Below are 15,589 nucleotides of genomic sequence, written 5' to 3' on the forward strand. Positions count from 1 at the left end.
ATTACCTCCCTGATCTTGTTACATCCATCCACACAATTCTCAACTCCAGCAGCTGACAATCACATCGAGGATCAAATGCAAAATCTGTCTGGCTTTCAAAGTACTTTGTAACTTGGGCTCCTCCTACTTTGCCAGCCTTTTTATACCTTTACACCCTTTTCCCTACGTCATACTCGGGCTCGGTGATACTAGGCTCCTGGATGTGCCTTACACAGGACACTCCACCTTCAGACTCCTACTCAGAGCGTTTCCTCGGCTGCCTCACGTGTCTGTAACTCTGCCTCCTCATCCACGTATCTGGTTTCCCTGGCTTCCTTCAAATCTCAATTACAATCCATTACCTTCTGCAAGAAGCCTTCTCTAAGGAAACAAAACTATCACTCTTTGCAGATGATATGATGGTATACTTAAGGAATCCTCGAGAATCAAGTCAAAAATTACTTGAAACAATTAACAACTTTAGCAAAGTAGCAGGATATAAAATAAATCCACATAAATCATCAGCATTTCTATACATGACCAACAAAGTCCAGCAGCAAGAGATAGAAAGAGAAATTCCATTTAAAGTAACGGTAGGTAATATAAAATACTTGGGAGTCTACTTGCCAAGACAAACCCAGGAACTCTATGAACACAACTACCAAACACTCTTCACACAAATCAAATCAGATCTAAATAATTGGAAAGATATCAATTGCTCATGGATAGGCAGAGCTAATATAGTCAAAATGACAATACTGCCTAAATTAATTTACTTATTCAGTGCCATACCAATCAGGCTACCTAAAAATTATTTTATACAGCTAGAAAAAATAATAACAAAATTCATCTGGAAAAACACAAAATCAAGACTATCCAGGGAAATAATGAAAAAAAATTCACAGGAAGGTGGGTTAGCGGTACCAAACCTGGAGCTTTACTATAAAGCGGCAGTCATCAAAACTATCTGGTACTGGCTAAAAAATAGAGTGGTAGATCAATGGAATAGGCTAGGCACAGGAAATGCAGTAGTAAATGACACTAGTAATGTAGTGTTTGATAAACCCAAAGACTCCAGCTTCTGGGATAGGAACTCAGTATTTGACAAAAACTGCTGGGAAAACTGGAAGATAGTATGGCAGAAATTAGGCTTAGACCAACATCTTACACCTTATACTAAAATAAGGTCAAAATGGATACATGATTTAGACATAAGAGGTGATACCATAGGTAAATTAGGAGAGAAAGGAATAGTCTACCTATCAGATCTTTGGAAAGGAGAACAGTTTTTGACCAAACATGAGATAGAGTATATTATAAAATGCAAAGTGGATGATTTTGATTATATTAAATTAAAAAATTTTTGTACAAACAGAAGCAATGCATCCAAAATTGGAAGGGAGGCAGAAAGCTAGGAAACAATTTTTGAGGCCAGTGCTTCTGATAAAGGCCTCATCTCTAAAATATATAGGGAATTAAATCAAATTTATAAGAATCCAAGTCATTCCCCAATTGAGAAATGGTCAAAGGATATGAACAGGCAGTTTTCTGATGAAGAAACCAAAGCTATCTATTCCCATATGAAAAAATGCTCTAAATCTCTAATGATTAGAGAGATGCAAATTAAAACAACTCTGAGGTACCACCTGACACCTATCAGATTGGCTAAAATGACAAAAAAGGAAGATAATAAATGTTGGAGAGGCTGTGGGAAAATTGGAACACTAATGCATTGTTGGTGGAGCTGTGAGCTGATCCAACCATTCTGGAGAGCAATTTGGAATTATGCCCAAAGGGCGATAAAGCTGTGCATACCCTTTGACCCAGCAATCCCACTTTTAGGTCTTTTGCCCAAAGAAATCATGGAAGGGGGAAAGGGACCCACATGTACAAAAATATTTATAGCTGCTCTTTACGTGGTAGCAAGGAATTGGAAGTTGAGGGGGTGCCCATCAATTGGGGAATGGCTGGACAAGTTGTGGTATATGAATACAATGGAATACTATTGTGCTGTAAGAAATGATGAGCAGGAAGAGTTCAGAGAAACCTGGAGGGTCTTGTGTGAGCTGATGATGAGTGAGATGAGCAGAACCAGAAGAACATTGTACACAGTATCATCAACATTGAGTGTTGACCTACTGTGATGGACTATATTCTTCTCACCAATGCAATGGTACAGAAGAGTTCCAGGGAACTCATGATAGAAGAGGATCTCCAAATCCAAGAAAAAAAAAGAAAGAAAGAACTGTGGAGTATAGATGCTGATTGAACCATATTATTTCTTTTGTTTTGGGTGCTGTTGTTTTTTTTTTCTATTTTGAGGTTTTGCATCACTGCTCTGATTCTTTCTCTTGTAACAGGATTAATGCAGAAATAGGATTAATGTTATTATGTGTATATATATATATGTGTGTGTGTATATATATATGTATATGTATAGAGATATATAGATATAACCTATATCAGATTACCTGCTGTCTAGGGGAGGGGGAAGGGAGGGGAGGGAGGGAGAAAAATCTGAAATTGTAAAGCATGTATAAACAAAAGTTGAGAACTATCTTTACATGTAACGGAAAAAATAAAATATCTCATAAAAAAACTAAATAAAAGCCTTTTTAAAAGTCAAAAAAAAAAAAAAAAGAAGCCTTCTCTAATCCTCTGTCAACCGGATCAGAACCGGCCTCCGGTCTAATATTAGAGCTTCCCTCTGTTGATTACCTGCAATTCATCCTGTGTATGACTTGTTTGTAGCTGATCCTTTGCATGTTGTCTACTCCATCATCCTAAGATTCCCTGGAAGGCAGCTACTGTCTTTTGCCTTTAGGTTTAGCACAGTGGCTGGTCCATGGTAAGCTCGAAAAATGTGTATTGACTGAATGACAGAAGAGAAATGAATCCACTATTATTTGTCCTATTATTTTAACCTGAATTTTTTATTCTTCCAAAGAATTCTTGTAATTTTCCCCAGCCTAGTCTAGGAGGTTTTGAGGCCATTATAGGAGACATTTGAAGGGGTGAAGGGAAGTTCACTCTATTCTGTTAGCTATTTGAACAAAATAAAATTAAAATCTATGACTTTTTAATTTCACAAAGAAAGGTACTTACAGATACAAATTATAAAAAGTAAAAATAAGCCTTTGCAATCTGCCAGGCTTCCATCATTATGAACTTTCCACCCAAACAAATCATTTAAGAAGCATTTCATTAGGAATAGTAAGGCCATAGGGGGCAGCTAGGTGACACAGTAGATAAAGCACTGGCCCTGGATTCAGGAGGACCTGAGTTAAAATCCGACTTCAGACACTTGACACTTACTAGCTGTGTGACCCTGGGCTAGTCATGTAACCTTCATTGCCCCTCAAAAAAAAAAAAGTTCCTAGATAGGGATAGGAAGACCACCATCATCAGCCAGAATGCTTTCAACCATATTTTCTATCATGAAATGCATACTTTGATAAGTTGTGCTTCCAATATAAGATGTGAAAGTAACATCCTTTAACAATGAATGAGATTTGAAATACAAATGTATTGAAAAAAATATTCAGGTTTCATGGATTTCTTTTAAAATTATTATACTATAGTTACTTTTTTTTTTACATTTGTAGGAAGATAAAAAATTGTAGGAGATTAAAAAGAATACAAGAAAATTCCATTTTATTCTTGGAGGAATAATGGAATCTTGGAACCAGACAAGACCTTAAAGATTCTCTAGTCCAATATCCTCATTTTACAGAGGAGGAAACTGGAGGCCCAGACTGAAGATATAAAATGAATTAATGTCAGAGCCATTACTAGGACCCAGGACTAATAGGGGTAAAGAGATACTAAAACCAAAAAGTATGAGAACACTGATCTAATCCAATATCCTCATTTTACAGATGAGGAAACGAGGAAGTCAGCCTGGAGAATAGAAGTCTAAATAGAGACATAAAATCTGGGAAGGAATGATTTTTTTTTTCGTGGGGCAATGAGGGTTAAGTGACTTGCCCAGGGTCACACAGCTAGTGAGTGTCAAGTGTCTGAGGCTGGCTGGTGCTTTATCTACTACACCACCTAGCTGCCCCCAGAGACATAAAATCCGACTTTAAACATTTATAGAATACATAGATATGGTGATAGTTTTGCTTTGTTTTGCTTTAAATGGTAGACCCAGGGCCACTATGTCAAAGTGACAAGAAGTTTTCTTATATTAAGTTAAAATCTAACTAGTAGAATTTATTAATAATGAAATGGAATGTCTCGTGGAGGTACCAAACAATGTCACTGTAGGTATTCAAACACAGGCTATGTGAATTTTAGTGTTTTTATAGGAAGAACTCTACATTGGGTGGGAGAATAGATTAGAAGACTTCTAAAACCTTATGACTGTGATTGAGACATCAGCCAAAGAGACCTTTATTCCCCAAACAAAGACTGGGAACTTTGCTTCTATTTTTATCTAAATAAAAAATGTGCAGGATCAGTTCTGTACCTTGGCAGGGGTTCAAGGTAAGTCACATCCAATCCTACAGCTTTAATAATACCAGTTTGAAGAGGTTCTACTAGAGCATCTTGATCAATCATTTAACCAGAATTATTATGACAGTATCTTTGTCACTATCATAATTCAACTACATACAATAGAAAAGTAATCTTGCTAGCTGTGTGACCCTGGGCAAGTCACTTAATCCTCATTGCCCCACAAAAAAAAAAGAAAGGAAGGAAGGAAGGAAGGAAGAAAATAAAAGTAATGTTCACATTTCAACCTGTTTTAATAACTACTTTTTCTTTCTTTTTAAAAAAATTTTATTTATCTATTTATTTTGATGAGGCAATTGGGGTTAAGTGATTTGCCCAGGGTCACACAGCTAGTAAGTGTCAAGTATCAGAGGTTAGATTTGAACTCAGGTCCTCCTGAATCCAGGGTGCTCTATCCACTGTGCCACCTAGCTGCCCCCTCAATAACTTTTTAAAAATTGCATTTACCCTTGTTCTAATTTTTCAAATGACTGAAACACATGAATATCAAATCACATAAAATAAAATTATGGCAATACAAAATAAAAAATGGAGTGTAGATAACAGTAGGTCTGGCCACATCACTTTTTTTTTAGTGCAAGAGAATACATTTTTATAATTTAAGATGCCTTTACCATTTAAAGCTGAGATGAGAGAAATATTCTAGTGAAAGGAAGATCAGCCTTAGAAATGAGAAACTTGGGTTTTAATTCAGTTTCTCTAACTTGCTAGCTTTGTGTCAATGAATAAGTCATTTGATTTCTGGGCCTTCAATTTCCTCATCTACAAAATCAGGCAAATAACCATAAATAAACACACTTTATAGGATTGTTTGGAGAATAAAATGATATAAATGTATAGCTGGAAGGGATGGATCTCAAAGATGAGAGTCCAACCACCCCATTTTGCAGATATGGAAATGGGTGGCCAAAGAGGTTGAATGACTTGCCCAGGGTCACACATTCAGCAAGTGTCTGAAACAGGGTTTAAACCCAGGTCTTGCTGACTCCAAGTTCATTAGGTCATCATGCCTCTAGTTTCATTTCAGGTTAAAAATTATATGCCCATGTCACATCAAACAGTGGTTAATCTGAGAAAGAAACTCTTCTCCTTTATACTTAGAACCTTCACAGAATTGTAGAAAAGTTTATGATGCTCTTTCTGAATGTCAATCAGTATTCACTAAATGCCTGACTCCAAAGCTTGGGTAGCTAGTGGATAGAGCAAGAGTCCTGAAGTTGGGAGGACCTGAGTTCAAATCTTACCTCAGACACTAGTTGTATGATCCTGGGCAAGTCACTTACCCCTGATTGCCTTAAAAAACAGCTGGGGCCATCTCCAGTCATCCTGATACATAGCTTGACACCAGACCTAGATGGCTCTGGAGGGCAGAGTGAGGTTAGTGATGTTGCATAGCCCTCCCTCAATTAAATCCAATTCACTGTAAGTCATGATATCACCTCCCAATGTCATGGTCCTATGAAGGACCAACAATAACTCCAAAGCCTAGAGTAAACTAATTTGGTGTGATGCTCTCCTAAGGATACTTTGTTTTTGATTCTTTTTTTTTTTTTATGGTGGGGTGATGAGGGTTAAGCGACTTCCCCAGAGTCACACAGCTAGTAAGTGTCAAGTGTCTGACACTGGATTTGAATTCAGGTCCTCCTGAATCCAGGACTGGTGCTTTATCCATTGTGCCACCTAGATGCTCTGATACTTTATTTTTATTTTATTTATTTATTTTTTTTTGGTGAGGCAATTGGGGTTAAGTGACTTGCCCAGGGTCACACAGCTAGGAAGTGTTAATTTTCTGAGGCCAGATTTGAACTCAGGTCCTCCTGAATCCAGGACCGGTGCTCTATCCACTGTGCCACTTAGCTGCCCCTCTGATACTTTATTTTTGAAGAAAGATTCCTGAATACTATTCTTTTATTAGTTGTCATATTAATCTCTATAACAGAGATTATCTACTTGTCCAGTGTTTGGTGCCACAGCTATCAAAGGACCAACCTTCATCCTTTAATGCATCTGTTTTAGGGATTAGGATGCCCAGGAAGGTCACCCTGGCACTAAGGGGAAATACTGTATGTCCTATGGAATGGCAATGCTACATATAAATGTGAATTCTTACTTTTCTGAAGCACATTTAGCTTTATTACCTAAAAACTATATTACAAATTCCATGTATTCTTATCTTTACTTTATGTATGTAAATTAATGAAGGCACAAGGATTATACAAGGTCATAGTTAATTAGTAACAGAGCCAGTCTTAGAACTCTGCCATCCAAACTCCACTATCTGTTCTCTGATTATCAATAAATTATTACTGAGATATGCAATCACTATTCATTTCAGTCATGTCATTTCAATATCAATGGAACTTCATCTCTCTGTACTAAAATCTATTATAGTTCTCAGCTTCATAAGTTCTATATTCAACTCACTGACTTAATTTTTTTTTTCACTGACTTAATTTTGAGTGAAAAGGGTATAACTACTATGTGTAGATATTTAAATTAGGCATTATAAAAATGTTAAGGAAGAAAAACAGAAACACTTTGATGCAAAAGTAATTACTAAATACTCAGAAAATGAATTGAACTTTAAAAGCACCTAATGTGTTACTGTTCTTTACCCTACATGAGGCATGAAAAAAATCTAAATTAAAAACATTTTTTTGTTCTTCCTGACATAAACTTGGATTAAAAAGATATTCACAAAAGGTCAAAACCACTTAGAATTAGAAGGTATTTGAAAGGGATTTGTTAATTGTAAAGCTCCTTATATCATAGGATAGGGTGGGTTCTTAACATTCTTTTCATTGTCACAGAGCAGTGAATACATTTTAGAATATTTTTGTCCAAATAATTTCAAAATCATTATAGAATGCTTCTAGGAGTTGGGTAGATGCTAGGAGTTTGGAAAGTAGCTGCAAAGGAGTACATCTCATAATTGAGCCAAAGGCATCCAGTAGAAATGATCAGTGTTCCTACGCACATCTGGACATATTCTGATGCCTGCTAAAGTTTTTTTGTTTTTGTTTTTTGGGGGTTTTTTTGGTGAGGCAATTGGGGTTAAGTGACTTGCCCAGGGTCACACAGCTAGTAAGTGTTAAGTGTCTGAGGTCAGATTTAAACTCAGGTCCTCCTGAATCCAGGGCCAGTGCTCTATCCACTGCCCCACCTGCTAAAGTATTAATAGAAAACACCTCTCATCCTCCCACAGTGGAAAGTTGAATAGAGGAAAGAGCTGCACCTTTTTGTATGTCTACAGGAAAGAAATCAATTTTGGGCATCAGACCAAAAGCATAGGTTCTTCACAGTTTTTTGGTCTTGAATTTCTAGTTTATGGAACCTTTTGCAGAATAATATTTTTTAAATGAATAAGTTAAAATACATAGGATAACAAAGGAAACCAATTCTATTGAAATACAGTTATCTACATTTGGAAAAAAAAATGTTCCCATCCAAGGTTAAGAACGCCAACCTTATTGTGAGAGAAGATTGCTAGTTTAAAATGAATATTACAGTGTAAGTCTTTTGTCAAGATATTCTGGTTTACACCATAAAGAAAACTACTACCTTTTCCCAATATGGTATGGTTTATTTTTTGCTGAAACTTTTGTTCTACTTCATGTAGAAATGGATGAGTCGGGGCAGCTAGGTGGCGCAGTGGATAAAGCACCGCTCTGGAGTCAGGAGGACCTGAGTTCAAATCTGGCCTCACACACTTAACACTTAACTAGCTGTGTGACCCTAGGCAAGTCACTTAACCCTAATTGCCTCACAAAAAAAAAAAGAAAAAAAGAAATGGATGAGTCGGGGGTGGCTAGGTGGCACAGTAGATAAGCACCGGCCCTGGATTCAGGAGTACCTGAGTTCAAAAACTGCCTCAGACACTTAACTAGCTGTGTGACCCTGGGCAAGTCACTTAACCCCCATTGCCCCACCAAAAAAACAAAAAACAAAAAAAACAAAAAAAAAGAAATGGATGAGGGGCAGCTAGGTGGCGCAGTGGATAGAGCACTGGCCCTGGAGTCAGGAGGACCTGAGTTCAAATCTGACCTCAGACACTTAACACTTACTAGCTGTGTGACCCTGGGCAAGTCACTTAACCCCAATTGCCTCACTAAAAAAAAAAAAAAAAGAAATGGATGAGTCATGTGTGTTCCAGGGCAAGAGTTCTCAGAACAACTCATTTTAACAGAGATTGCAAAGCAAGATGTAAATCACAATTTATTCCTTCATTTCAGGTCTCATGGTTTAAAGAATAATTCAGATTGATAAACAACTGAGTTGAAATTTACCTTCTAATTCTCTCGAGTTTGCACTCAGTTCCCTCAGCTGCCAACATTCAGAATGACACTCGCCACTTTGTGGACATGTAGGTGCCTCAGAAATGCTCTGGGAACAACAGGATCATCCAGACCAAGGACCATGCGTCCATCCAGATGAAGGTGGCCAAGGTTGACAAGGTCACAGGCAGATTCAATGACCAATTTAAAACTTAAGCAATTTGTGAAGCAATTCATAGAATGGGAGAATCTGATGACTCTATTTTCCAGCTGGCAAAAAATGATGGTATTGTTTCAAAGAATTTCTAATTGAAGAAATTTTGTGGAATATATCTTAATAAATCAGAAAAATTGCAAAAAAATATAATGTAATATTATTGCACCATAATAAATGATAAAAGGAATACTTTTAGAATAATATGGGAAGACTTATATGAACTAATTCAGAGTGAAGTGAATGGAAAAACTAGAACAATTTGCATAATAACATTATAAAGAAAAATAACTTTAAAAAACAAGAATTTTGACATTTGAAATTGTTATGGGCTCGGAGCACCCCAGAAGTTCTCTGGGGGTATATCAAAGAACCTTCTCCTTGAGAAACTAATCCAAAGTACAGACACACCTAAAGAGATAAGTAGAACCTGATCAAAACAGAGCTAGCTCCAGGACTCCCACCTTCCATTCTAGTCTCCCTCACCCCTGGGGAGATAAATTTGGGTGTGGCTGCTGCCTTTGTGTCCTGAGGAGAGAGATGGCTTGAGAGATCTGCAGCCACCCCTCACCCAAGTCCTCCAGCCACCACCAGTAGAGGATGGTCCTCCCTCACTAAGGGAACTTTCCACAGTCAGATGGTCACCCTCATCAGTCCTCTATAAAAGTACCTGCCTGTCTCCTGCTCGAGGAGATTGGCATCTCAGAGCCACACTCTATGCCATGCCTTTCTCCCCATGAGAAGAAGTCCAAGGATTTCTCTCTTGGTTTTCCTTCCCCAGCCCCTAAATAAACTACTACCTTATTCTAATTGCTTTTGTGTGCAAGAGGGTGTAATTCTTTAAAAAGGAATTCCTAAGGACCCCAACCCCTACTCCTATCCCAAACCCCCTACCTTATTTTCCCCACATTATAACGATCGACTGTAAATTCAAAGAACTGATGAAAAAAGGTGATGGGGATTTGTTTCTCTTGACTATGTGTATTTGTACAAGAGTTTTGATTTAAAAAAATTTTTCAGTTGAAGAAGAGGTTTGAAGTGTTAGAAGGTACTTTACTCCAAATTCACCTCTAATCCTACAGGCTTTTTACTCCTTTTCTTTTTTTATATATTTTTCCACTTACATATAAAAACAATTTTTAATATTCATTTAAAAATTTTTGAATTTCAAATTCTTATCCTTCCTCCCCTCTCACCTCATTGAGAAGGCGAACAATTTGACATAGATTATACATATGTAGTCATGAAAAACATTATTTCTATATTAGTCATATTGTAAAAGAAAACAAAAAACCCCAAGAAAAATGAAGAAAGTATTTTTTTTTAAGTATGCTTCAATCTGTATTCAGATTCTATTAGTTCTTCCCCTGGATGTAGATAGTGTTTTTCATCCTAAGTCCTTTAGAATTGTCTTAGATCATTTGTACCACTGAAAATAGCCAAGTCATTCACAGCTGATCATAATATAATACTGCTGTTAACTATGTACAATGTTTTTCTGGTTCTGCTTACTTCACTTCATGTAAGTCTTTCCATGTTATTCAGAAATCTGCCTGCTCATCATTGCATATAGCACAATAATATTCCATGAAAATCATATATCACAACTTATGCAGCCATTCTACAATTGATGGATATCCCCACAATTTCCAATTCTTTGCCACTACAAAAAGAGCTGCTTTAAATATTTTTTATACAAATAGGTCCTTTTCCCTTGTCTTTGACCTCTTTGGGATATAGACCTGGTAGTGATATTGCTAGGTCAAAGGGTATGCATAGATTTATAACCCTTTTTTGGGGCAAAGTTCCAAATTGCTCCCCAGAAGAGTTAGATGAGTTCAAACTCCATCAAGGTGGTATCTCAGAGTTGTTTTAATGTACATTTCTCTAATTAAAAGTGATTTAGAGCATTTTTTTATATGAGTATAAATAGCTTTGATTTTTTTGGTCTGAAAATTGACTATTCATATCCTTTTACCATTGATCAATTGGGAAATATAAAGTTGTCTCCATTTTCTATATATTTGAGAAATGAGATCTTTATCAGAGAAGCTTGCTATAAAAAGTTTTTCACAATTATAATTACTGTGTATTTCCCTCTATCCTATTTCGCTCCATTTATCCTTGTCTTTCTCCTCTCATCCTGTCCCTTCTCAAATGTTTTTCTCCTGACAACAGCCTTCCCCAATATGCCCTCCTTTCTATAAGCCACCTCACCCATTCTCCTATCCCAGTAGCATAAGATAGATTTTTGTACCCAACTGGGTGTGCATGTTACTCCCTCTTTGAGCCAATTCTGATGCAAGTTAGGTTCAAGCATTCTCTGCCACCCAGAATCTTGCCCTAACCTGTGAAAGCTCTTTCACACCTCTTTTATATGAGATAATTTACCTCATTCTACCTCTCCCTTCCCCATTCTCCCAATGTATCCTTCTTTCTCACCCCTGAATTTTTTTTCCACTCCTTTCCTTCCTTCCTTCTGTTTGGGGCAAACTGCCTCAGTTTACCCAAATAACTCGAGGAGATCACCAAGTCAAGCAGAGACAAATTTATTACATTCCCGCGGGAATGGGCAAACTCAATAACTGAGTCACAATAGCTAATACATGCCTTGACCTTTTATAGGAATGTTGGTCAGAGGGGAAGTCCCCACGCACACTAGGGCAAGCTCACAATCTAACATCCAATCCTGTCTCACCCAGGGTGCATGTTTAGCTCGTGATCAATGTATGGAGACATGCATACGTGTTCCAGGAACAAGGGGGAAAAGGGGAGGGGGAACAAGGTCAAACCAAAGGAAGAGGGGTAGTGACAGATGTTTCAGATCTCACAGTTCCCACTGACTCCCCTCTCACGGCCCCTTTCTCTAAAGATATTCAACTTGAATAACAGGAAGAGTCACTCAGGTGTTTCAGCATTGTTTTGTAGTCGTGTTAATTTTAGAAGGATGACAGGGTTAAAATTTATCTTTGGCTATGTTGGGAAATCAAAGAAATAGAATAAAGAATAAAAGAAGTTGGGACGCTAGGGTCAAGGGGATTCTGCTCTGAGAAAAAGAGACATGTCATTTAACATCTGGTCTCAACTTAATTGCCACATCCTGTGCTGAGCCTTGTCCTTTCTTCTTGAGTCCCAAGTATTGAATTGGTGGGCAAACTCCCTGACCCACTCAACAGGGACTGGGGTTCTGACACATGATGGATTCCAGATAAAACTAAGATGTAGCTGACAAGTGGGAAGACTGAACAGAAGTAAAAATGCTGTTAATTGGCAATAAAACTTAAAGGAGACAGTGAGAATTTGACAAGCAATAAACTTTTAAACTAACTATACTGGGGCGGGGCTGGGTACCTTCCAGACCCCATCCTAAGAGTTTAATCTGACTCAAATCCATAATCATCTCATACCTTTCCTTCCTTCCTTCCTTCCTTCCTTCCTTCCTTCCTTCCTTCCTTCCTTCCTTCCTTCCTTCCTTCCTTCCTTCCTTCCTTTCTTTCGTGAGGCAATTGGGGTTAAGTGACTTGCCAAGAGTCACATAGCTAGTAAGTGTTAAGTGTCTGAGGCCACATTTGAACTCAGATCCTCCTGAATCCTGGGCTGGTGCTCTATCCACTGTGCCACCTAGCAACCCCTCCACTTCTTTTCAATATGGCTTCATAGTAAACAATGCTCTCTTCACTGCAAAATAATGCACTCTAAACAATATGTAAAAGTAAATATAGTCACTTTTTAAAGTTCAAAGGATAAGGAATTAATGACACATTGTGTTATGTTGTTAAAACTTACACTTCAATATTAAAAGAAAAAAATTATACTTATTCTTTATGCTTAATCAAATGATAATTTAGATATTTACAACATGCCATTGCAATGTTTATATCCTGTACTTTGGACTGCTTAAAGATTACCCTTTTTTTTCCTGCTTGCAAAAAGACAATTATAAAAAGAAAAGAAACCACTGTCTTTAAGAGCTTCACAGTTCTAAAAGATGTTAACTTTTTCAACTGTAAAATTTCGATCCAGAGAGTTAACCTGGAAAAAAAAAGAGAAAAGGTTTATATTCAAGGAGGAATTTTCTAGAATGACTGAGAGATAAGGATTAGAAATTGTAGCTTATTGTGGGAAATGTGGGTCTCCCCCTCAAAAGTTGAAAATGCTAATATTCACAAACAGGGTGGGCTCCTCCCAGTCTAAAAAGGGGTTGCTTTCCCTCCACCTTCCCAATGAACTGAATCACATGATGAGTGAGACTCTAGGCTGGGGGAAGAGTTTAAAGGGCTGTCTCTGTGTCGCCTCTCCCCACTGGCTACACTGCATTCTGATTGGCTAGTTTTTTGTGCCAGTGTCTTGGCACGCAAATTGTAACTGGGGAAGAAGGGAGGGGCCATCCATGTTAAAGGATAAAAGGGCTCAGGGGCCGACGTTTCACCTCCATTCCATTAGGGAACAGGGGAGGGGTGGGGGGGGGTTGTGCTATTCTCTCGAGAATGTAAATAAAGACCTTTGATATTCAACACTGAGTCCCAGAAATTTTTAAATGGGGTTGCTCACACTTATCGTGTGATAAAAAAGATCATTCCCAAGTAAAACACTGCTATTTTTTTTTGATGGGACAATGAGGGTTAAGTGACTTGCCCAGAGTCACACAGCTAGTAAGTGTCAAGTGTCTGAGGTCGGATTTGAACTCAGGTCCTCCTGAATCCAGGGCCAGTGCTTTATCCACTGCATCACCTAGCTGCCTCCAAAACACTGCTATTTTGTTAGGGCATGAAATATTTGGTGAGAAAATAATCATTATTAATGGGGTTTTGGGAGAACCCCACCCTAATTTGAGGTTTTAGCTCAGAAACCTTCCCTGATCTCTTTCAAAGCCAGCCCAGAGACAATAGAAATCAGACTAACTCAGTAAAGTATAGACAATAGAAACCACACCTTTTTGAAAGTGCCTTTCCCCTCAGATGGTCTGTCTTTCACTAGACCCTGAGGTCTGCAAGATACAGCTCATTTTTCTTTTTTTTTTTCTTTTCTTTTCTTTTTCTTTTTTTTTTTTTTTTGGTTTTTTGGTTTTTTGCAGGCAATGGGAGTTAAGTGACTTGCCCAGGATCACACAGCTAGTAAGTGTCAAGTGTCTGAGGCCAGATTTGAACTCCTGAATCCAGGGCCGGTGCTTTAACCACTGTGCCATCTAGTTGCCGCCCCCCCCCTCCCCTTACAGCTCATTTTAATATGGACCACCCTCAGGTCACATCAACCAATGGAATTGAATGATGCTAGTTAATTAGCTTTGAGCAATGTGTAAGCCCGCCCCTAGGGAAGGAGGAACTGGGGTGAACCACAGCAGGCTTTCGTTCTCTTGCTCTCTCTTGCACAGGCGACCAGCTTGAACTAGGCACACAATCTCCTCTCCCGCTTGGAAAAATGTATTAGATTTGTAACTAGTAGGGAAGTTGGGCAGACACATAGTCAACTCTTTACTAACATTTAATGTTATAGCCCTGGGTACTCCAGAAGTTTTGTGGGGTAAATCAATAGAAACTTCTTGAGAAACAAAACCAAAGGACAGACACACCTAACCAATCTCCCCCACCCCTTGGGGAGATAAGATTAGGTGTGGCTGCTGCCTTTGTGACCTGAGGAGCAGTGAGATGGCTTGAAAGATCCACAGCCACTCCTCACCCAACTCCTCCAGCCACTACCAGTGGGGGATGGTCCTCTCCCAATAGGGGAACTTTCCACAGTCAGACGATCACCTCTTCGGACCACCATCGGACCTCTATATCTGCCTGTCTCCTGCTCAAGGAGATAGGTATTTCAGAGCCATGCTCTGTGACATGCTCTCTCCCTAAGAGAAGTCCAAGGATTTCTCTCTTGGTTTCCTTTCTCTAGGACTCTAAATAAATTATTATTTTATTCTAATTGGATTTGTGTGCAAGAGGGTGTAAATCTTTAAAGAGGAATTCCTAAGAACCCGTATACCAAACCCCTTTCCCAAACCCCCCACCAATTTCCCCATAACATTTAACATGATTTAATAAATATGTAATGCTAAAAACTGGTGCAATAGCCATTAATTTATAACTAGCAATATCTTAGAAAACCCAACAAAGTTCTCCAATAATCTGGGCAGAAAAGGGCTAGTCCCCTCAATATTTCAAACAACACAATATATTATTATTATTATTACTAAATACTGAGCCAGAAAACTAAATCGGTCTTGAATCACACAATTTTTTTTTCGTGGGACAATGGGGGTTAAGTGACTTGCCCAGGGTCACACAGCTAGTAAGTGCCAAGTGTCTGAGGCCGGATTTGAACTCAGGCACTCCTGACTCCAGGGCCAGTGCTCTATCCACTGCACCACCTAGCTGCCCCTACCTAAGATTCTTAAAGGATGAAGACAGATAAGTCCTAGAAGAAAATCCAGAAGGGATTTTGGCCCACCAAAGGAAGGCTTCTGCTAATCCAAGGCTAGGGATGCTGCTTTTCCAAAAGAACATTTTTAGTAAGAAATAGTGAGGCAGAGGCTACTCTTTTCAAGAAGAGACAATTATCATAGCCAATGACTTTAAGCGATGCTGAAAGCAAACAGCAGCTTCACAACTAC

Source organism: Dromiciops gliroides, chromosome 1 (genome assembly GCF_019393635.1).
Source record: "Dromiciops gliroides isolate mDroGli1 chromosome 1, mDroGli1.pri, whole genome shotgun sequence".
NCBI lineage: Eukaryota > Metazoa > Chordata > Mammalia > Microbiotheria > Microbiotheriidae > Dromiciops > Dromiciops gliroides.